This window comes from Antedon bifida, chromosome 7 (genome assembly GCF_963402885.1).
Source record: "Antedon bifida chromosome 7, ecAntBifi1.1, whole genome shotgun sequence".
NCBI lineage: Eukaryota > Metazoa > Echinodermata > Crinoidea > Comatulida > Antedonidae > Antedon > Antedon bifida.
In genome coordinates this window covers 390,618-400,023 of record NC_136232.1, presented here as the reverse complement: position 1 = coordinate 400,023, position 9,406 = coordinate 390,618, and positions in this window count along the sequence as shown.

Sequence of the window (9,406 nt, the reverse complement as noted above, 5' to 3'; positions counted from 1 at the left end):
CAAAGCTGCGTAATTCCAAAGTATTCATTCAAAGAAATGTAGTAATTAATTAAAATAGATGATGTAACATGTTAATTAAATGCCTAATAATCCATACGATATTTTAATGGTTTTAATCCCACTAAAATGTCACGTCAATGTAATAACCAACACTTCAACTCACGACTCGCAGAACATAAAAAAAAATGTCCTCTTTAGTTTATTGTTTACAGAATATGAAGTGTAGCCTTGAGACAAGTGGCAATCTACTCATTAGGCTTGTCTTTTCTGATTGGTTCATTCAACTCCTAATTGAATTAAGTATACGGTTTGAATAAAATACATACAGTATGTACTAAATTCGTTATCACTTAATGTAACATCCCAATTTGCATGCTAGCTCATGCAGGCCTATATAACAGCATAGAAGTTGATATTCAGTACAGAAGTTGATGTTCACATCGTTTATCAACTGAAGTGATGAAAGTACAAAGGTAGACATGATTTAATTGCACCACCTGACAGACAGAGTAACTGTAAAAATGTTGGCTAATTAGTTGACGACTCCGTATAGATACTGTCCAGGATATTTGTTTAAAACTAAATACAAACAAAAGTAATAAATATGCGCTGGAGGGGGAGTGGGGGAGGAGAGACTTTCTGAGGGTCCACCTAAGCAGAAGCAAACTGGAAAAAATTTGAATCCGAGCAGAACCTCTCACTCCATTAACAACCTAGCATGCAAGCCTGTCTTCAGACACTCAGGTGTGAAAGACCCTTTATTCAGGGGACACTTTCCTAAAGAATTGAGGGGTAACACTACAGCCCACCTATTTAGGGACACCTCCTGTCCCTTTAATAAGGTGTTCTACTGTAGTAGTAAACAATAAATTAAATAATTTATAAATTATATTAGTATATTTTTTTAATAATATAATACAAAAATTATACTTTTACTACACTTTCTTTAATTTATTAATATTGTATTGTATCCAGACAAAAATATTCTATTTTTCCAGTTTACATTTTTCGAATATCAGTTTTGAAATGGAGAATAATTGTACTAGTATCAGACATCTTGATATGAAAACACAAAGACAATAAACTTTTAAAAATTATTCATTTCTGATAATTCCAAAATAAAAGGAGTAAAGACAAAAGAGATGGAATTTGCAAGACAGGAAATCAAACTTCCTGCCAACCATTAGTTTCACTGTTATCCATCTGACCAGGCAAAGATCAGGCTGAGATGATAGGGAAACCATGGAAACCAAGCCAATAAACATTTCAACAATCATTTCTGTATATCAGCATTAATTTGAGCAAACATCGTTTTTAAGGATTTCATCTGGACTGGAGAGTTTTATAGGTTTGGTTTACAGTGGTCAAATTTTGCAACCTGGGATACATATATCCAGGAGTCCAGAAATTCAATATAAATCCGGGAGACAGTAGTGTATATGACAAGCATAGACAACACCCTTTGTTTGGCAAGTCGGGATCCGGCAATTAGGGACAATCAAATGAAACATAGGCGGCTGTTTTTTCTCTGGGCCTAGCTAGATAATGGCACTAGTATTGCAGTGGCTGCATAATGTAAAATTTGTCAAAATTCTTGTGAGTTAATAAAGAAAGTGGTAAGGTTCCCAATTGCAAAATTAGCAAAAATTAAACCACAGTGAAAAATAACAGCATTATACAGCGTTGGTTGACACATGGAGGTATAAAAATAGATTTTTATACCTCCATGGTTGACAGTCCCAAAATTACTTACGTGTGTTGTTGATTGGTTCGATGCTAAATGTACTTCAACTTTTAACTAATAGTACAGATGCCGATAAAATGGTTCATTCCAACTCTTGTTTTTTGACCCTCAGCCCTCTTTCAATATTTCGTAAAATAGTAAAAAAAAAATCCACTTACCATAGAATTATACCGATTTTAAGTAAAAATAAAGACAGGCATCACCAAAATATAGTGTATTCATATTAATATGACGCATGGGTTACTACTCTACCAGTAACATCACTATTGCTCTTTGTCGATGTGTCTCCTCCCATTTTCATCTTCATAATTAGGTGTATGTTCATTATGATGATTTATTATCAAAAAAGTTTGGAATCTACCATTATAAACCTAATTGTAAAAGTAAAACACCTAAATTCTAACAAATCTGTTTTATTCAAAACTGGTTTAAAATGAGTTAATATACTCTATTTATTATTAAACTTATATAGTATATAAAATATTTTACTTTATAGTATCTTTATTTTAAATTACAAAATTAAACAAAATAATGGAATAATCCACAACTATTAAGAACAATAGAATAAGATGACTGTATGTTTTAGGCCCACTGGAGTCATTGAATCTCAATCTGCCAACCAATCAAAAGCTTTTGCACATGTCATATTATTGGAGCAATTAATAATATTAGAAATAATCTATACCATGTTATCCTTCAAAGGGAACAAAGGGATGGCAGGACAAAATTTGCATTACAATAAAATAATGTGCCATTATTAATACATTTCATTGAAGGAATGCTGCAGTTGTTCCATTGTCAATGTTTTAATGTGTTTTAATAAATTTTACTAAACAGCCGATGGCATACACCGAAACCTTCATCTGTAATAAGTCTCAAAATTGTTCAAGCCAATCAATATTTTATTACAAACTATAATAATTAATTTGTTTTCAAAGCACCAACTTTGTAATACAGTAGTCAGAATGAGTCTTGACTTAAGTCTCCAGTTATTGTTTCGTTTTACACCATTGTGAATTTATAGTATACCCCACGGTACAAAAAGTATAACGCTGTCTAGTAGAACCTACTGTAAAGACTAAAAGCATATCAAACTGCATATTCCCATTTATTGAAGAGGTCTTTTTTAATTCATTTTTGGAACAAAACAATAATCCTAAAGTTTGCACAATAAATAAATAAAACTAAATAAAAAAACTCAAGCATTATTAAAATTTTGTTTAAAAAAGTATTTACAGACTTATTTATTCATTTTCTATAATTATTATTTCCCAGAATACACTGACATACTTTTATGTCATGCTTCAAGTTTTCCAAATCTTAAAATTGAAGAAACTAATCTTCATGTATACATGCATGTGAGGAAATATTATTTGGCTATATGAAATTTCTTTTATCTTAAGCTAAAATCTTTAAATCATATGCAAAACAGAGTCATAAAAAAGCTACAAATTCAAACGCTATGATATCATTGTCAACTATCTTTCTTTAGACTGTCTGATGGTACTGTAGTTGTAGTTCATAGTATGATCTAACCAAACTAACAGGAGGCTCTGTCTTTTTACAAACCTGTCTATTCCATGTAATGGTTATTATGTTCATAATTTAAAAAGACTAAACAATTAATACAAACAATTAGTGTTGATTATTAACCAGTGACACATGTCATTAAATGAGTTGTTGTCTTGTGTTCAATACCCAAGTGCATCATGCTAGGAAATCATGCAGTACTATGTATAATCATTAAATCTCCATTTAAACAAAGAGAATATCTATTTATTCTGAAGTTACGAGAAGTGAAAGTCTGCTTTTTGTTTAATTAATGAAAGGATAACGTTTGTAAGTAATAGCACTAACCATTAGCAAGATTCTTATCTTATATCACTGGTTTGTTTTTCTTCTGTTATGTTTTTTGCTTAAAGTCCCATTCCCTACGTTTTTTAGATCTAATTTAAGGTCACAAACTACATTTAATGTAAAAATAAATACTATATGGTCCTATTGCGATAACTTAATAGGACCAATGTGAATAAGAAGTCGATTCTATAATTTAAACGGCTCGCTATAAATCTCAATATGGTTTACGTGCGGATTGATATTTTTGTTTTTCTTCTGTGATTCATCCCTTTTCGATCGATTGTGAAGGCCAAAACAAATGGAAGAATTGTAACTTTTCAGCGAAAATACCATGTTTCCCCCAATTATTATTACAGAATTCTGGCAAAAACAGAAAGGCAATTGATGCAGTCAAGCTAGGCCTATAGCTAGTGTACGATGTCCTTACGTTACTAATGTTTACCAGCTAAGCCTACAAAACTAAGCCTAGCTAGGCTAGGCCTAAAGACTGTCCACAAAAGGACATTCATCACGGGCTAAATTAGGTACAGTAGTGCATTGTTTCTATCTTATCATAATTTACCATAAACGTACATTTAAGACTTAAAGATGTATTGTCCCCCTAGAAAAATAATTCTTAACAAAATTTTAATGTAACATAATAGTTATCTACTTTGACCAAAAATTGGATCGAAAAAAAATGTATTTACCTGAAAAAACTGTAATTTAAAGCAAAAAATTGCCAAATTGGCTGCCAGTCAGTGGGTTTTTGGTTGAATTTAACCATTTATTTTCTCAATTTATAGGTAAAAACATTTTTTTTTTCTATGGAAGTGATTAACTTTATTAAAACTACAAAGCAAACATATTCAAAGTCTGATTTAATTAATCTTCATTTTTCATGTTTTGACAATACATCTTTAAGGAATTTTAAAGTAATTAATGCTTTTAAAGTGGAGCTCCACCCAGAAAATTGCTATTTTTCATACATTTCAACTATTCTTTAAAAATATCATCCCTCATACTTCATATTTTTTTGAAATTTTTTTCAATGAGTATGATTTTCTTGAAAATCACGCCTTTTTGCGTTTTGGGGGGATACCTTGTAATTTCCTATTCTTTTACATGCAAAAGGGGGGTATATTTGAATATTCCTAAAAAATTAATTTCTTCACTAAAAGAAAAATGTAAAATGTTTTTATATGTAATTTTTCCAGATCTTTTTATTTCTGGTATTGTTATTGCGTATACATTGCGCAATTTCGCGTAAATAGACACTTTCCCCCGTTGGGTCCAATTGGGTTTTTTACTTTGCTAGGGAGTATGATCACGTGACATTTCTCATGACATTTTTCACACTGCAGCTGGCGATCTGTTATTGTCGCGATGTTATTTTTGACGGGCGAAAAGTATATTAAAACATTCTAGATGTGACCCTATCATGTTTCACAGTGTAATAAGTGATTATGAGATTATTACTAAAATGTCAAATTTAACGAGATTTGAGAAAGATGTGGCTATATATTCAATAAAGCTAGGCCTAGGCCTACTAGAGTCTAGGTATGTAACGATGCTGCTTGGCCTCTAGCTGGCTGCCTGATAGCCTTACAGCAGTGAAGTTTGTTATGGCACCCAATCTCGGCCTACCGTACCCATGGGCCATGATAGGGTGCCTGAATAGTTGCTTTTCAGTCAGACATAAGCTTCCACATCTGTTACTATTCTTTACTATTCTGAGCAATACCAGTCTTGTTTTGTAGAGAATTTTGTGTTTCACAATTCTTAATGTGCGAGAAAACCCAGGAACGATAAATGGGACGAAACGACCAAGCATTTTCGAACCCATGACTACAGTCCTATCTAGACATGAATTCAAGCCTAGCTAGCTAGGCTGAGCAGACGATTTAGCTAGGCCTAGCTTAAAATTAATAAGCAATTTGATTAAGATTATTATGCTGTTGTTGTGCAGTGCAAATCATGATGTTACATGTAAATTATGCTGACATTTTTATCGGAAATATTACTTGGGCCTAAACAAATCGTATTAATTGTGTGTATAAACAGGGAGTTGTAAAAATGATTTTAACTCCCTGGTATAAAATTGATTCGCCATTTTCCAACACATAATTTACCAAAGGGGAGACATTTCACCAACGCGTTCACCGGCGACTAAAACGCGTCAGTCGCTAAGTGTAACGCGTTTTGCGACGTATTGTAAACTAATAACCCCTAAGTTACTGAAAAAGTGTAATGTAGTAAAAAACACTATTTTCTGACCGATTTTTTAGAAATTAGTTTTTGGAAAATATTGCCATATCTTTCCTGTTTTTTGTATGTAATCACTTTCAATTAAACATACTTAAACATAATATAAGCTGAGAAAGTCTGAGTGTAGCTCCACTTTAAAGTAATATATGAATTATTTTTACAAAACGTCAACAATTGTAGGGCCGGGAATTTAATTTAATTACAGTATTTTTACCAAGATGTTTTTTTGCAGTAAACTAGCAAACCTGTGACTCAAATTAACTTGCAAAATTATCAACCCAACTATCAAGTAGAAACTATGGTACCTTTCCTACACTAAAAATTACAACAGCAAAAATAAGCTAGTTTTGAAATTTACTACTGCCAATTATGAAAATTTAATACCAAATTGATAGTTTGATATGGTGAATTTCGAGCAGTACAGTACTACAGTATGCTAAAGGTCTGTAGTACAGTTAAATACTATAATTATTCCCCTATTATTCTTTACAGATGAACCAATTAACAGTTATCAACCCAGGATCATAGATTAAAACAATTATGTAAAATTATTAATTAATGAAAACCTTTCCATGCAATAAAGATGGGAGGTTGAGCCTGATGAAAAAATGAAGGAAGAACTGAATAGTTAGTGTACTTACCAAGAAGTCTTTGACTTGCAATACAAAAATATTCTACTATAATATTCTACTAAGGAGAGACGAACCAACACAGCAGTCACAGAACCATAAATTAAAACTATTATAAATTTAATAACCATAAGCTAAATATTAATACAAACCTACAGAATTCAGAGTTTACTGACAACAATTCTACGCAAAGATAGAGTAAAATGATAGAGGTTGAGCTTGATGAAATTATGGAAGAAGACTGTAACTACAGGTAATTAAAGAGTTTAGTACAAAAGGATTCACCTTGAAATAAGACTCATTGTAATAAACACGAGTGAAAACAATGAAAATAAAAATAAATCTGAACAGGTAAACAAGGTGAAAGTCTCACAAACTTCAAGTATATTTTGGCAACAATCAAAGAATCATTTCAAAAACCTATCCTTGCCCATTTTGAAAGACAATGACCATCATGATTGTAAATCTAGTTTGTAGTACTTAATGAAATTTTACGATCAGTACCTATATTTAATCCAAATTGGTTTTTAAAAAAGAAATTTCTAAATCCGATGACAATCAATTGTCAAACGTGAATTTATAGTAAATTAGAAATCCTTAATTACCGATATTTTCAATTTATGTGCGATTTTTATCAATACCATCTATTGTAAAATTCAATGATACAATATGTAGACTATTCAATGAAGCTTATTGTTTTCAAAAGAAAAAGATGTTCTCAATGCCAGTGTAAATCTGATTAAAAATCTAATTAAACTACAGAATAAATTTTTCCATTGAAATCATTCTGTTACATTGAATATTGACAAATTGGGATTTATCAAAATATACACAGTTTGTATAGTGTCAATTTAATTCAGTACACAATCTGACTTTTACAATAGGCCTAATGTACTTTTTTATATAACATTCCATCACGCGCCTACAGTATATTAGTATCAAAATGTTACTGCACAATCCAGTGATTTAAACAACATAATAAATTCCTGTTGAATAGTACAGGGATGTCACCAGCTTTTTTGAGTGCTAGTCGGCAACAATGCCCAGGGGGATGGTTGTCGCTGCCCCGGGTGGTCGCCGTTGATATTATTCGCCAAAAAAAAACGGTTAGAAAAATAAATAGTAACAAATTGCGTCAGGCCTAGCCTTGTGTACACTACCGCTATGCCTAGCCTAGGCTTAGACTCCCCAAAATCTGAATGCCACAAAAACTTACTTAACTCTAACCCCTAATCAAATAATCTTATTATTTAAATATTTTACGTTTCATAACTGGATTTCTTTTTTGTTGAATTTTTAATATGGGCAAATATGTAATAGATCATCCATTTATAGTCATCCACCTCAGTATGATTTTGTGTATAGTAATTCCTTTCAATCTCCACAGAAGATAACATATATAAATGGCCCGGGAATTCTATCTTGTAAATAAGTCCTTTGAATAGGTTAACAAAAGTATCAGATATTATTACAGAGTTGATACGACTGCACACACAGACATTTACAGTATGAGTAGGCCTACTTGGGTCATTTATTGAATATCATGCAGAAAAGCCCCTACTGTATTTTTGGCTAATAAACATAATACAGTAGTATATAATACCACATGTACTTTATAGCTCAAGACTGCTCTATCTTCTGGAACTGAGTATTTTCATCCAGTTTCTTTCAGTTCCATTCAAATTATATCAAATGCTTGATTCAAAACAACCCGATAATAAAACATTCAGGTTTGAAATTCTATAGTCTTCCTTTTCTTGTGAATAAATTATAGATCCGGCCTCTACTGTACCTACAACACTCAGACTATATACAGGCTTATTTTTAAAGGAAACAAGTTAGGCCTACCTTGTTTGATTAAGCACTAGACAAACAGCAACAAAGGCTACAAACAATGTTTAAAATCTCTGTGATGTAGTTTTTGATGCTATATAGTAGATATCCACCCGATAGAGAAGTTAAGCATAGAAAAATATATTTAAAAAAATAAGAAATAATTATACCTCACTACTATTAGTACTTGGCTAAACATAATTGTAGTATAAATACAGTATGTAGGTTTACCTTGCTTGTATCTGACAAGTTTACAGTAGATATAGAAACAAACCAATTATTTACCAGATTTGATAAGCAGACATAAAAGCTGTTCAAACAAACAAAGTTTAAAATCCAATGTGCTGAAAATGTTATTTATAGTAGATATCCACCCAATATGGTTGGTAGTAGTAAACATACCAGAAGCAATGAACTGTTCTAGTTGTAGAATTTTGGAATGCACCATCACAAACTCAGGTACAAAGTTCAAGCGTAAGCTAAATTGAGGGAAACCCCATACTCAAGTTGATTTGTCACTTTCTTTGTGTACTTAATGGTTGCTAGGCAACCTATGACCCATGTGTAGAACCCTGGATTACATATTAATGCATATTTGCTGCTGCTTAACTTGTGTCTGAATATTAAATCTGAGATAGTGAGACTAACAAATCTTGAAAATGTGTTATAAAATTTGACTACAGTAAACAAAATATTTATTTTTTAAAGATTATCAAGTATTCAATTTATTTTAAATTAATTTTTTCAAAATAAATACCATAGGAAACATGGTTAGGCCATTTTTTATTATTTAAATTAGTAAATACAAAAACCATCCCAACTATTCACCACATACCATGGAGAAACCATACACACATAAAGTACAAGCAAAATATTCAATTATCATCCCACCACAAGCAACCAAAACATACTGTAGATCAATCTTCTGAATAAATTATCAATCAATATTGTTAATAGGGCCTACTAAAAAATTAGATAACTTTACACGCATTAATTAATTTAAAAGAGGGCAGCAGACCATCAATTCCTCAAGTTACCACAAGATTTTAATTAGCTTAAGCTAAACATTCACACTTTTTTTCTGTTTCAGAAGATA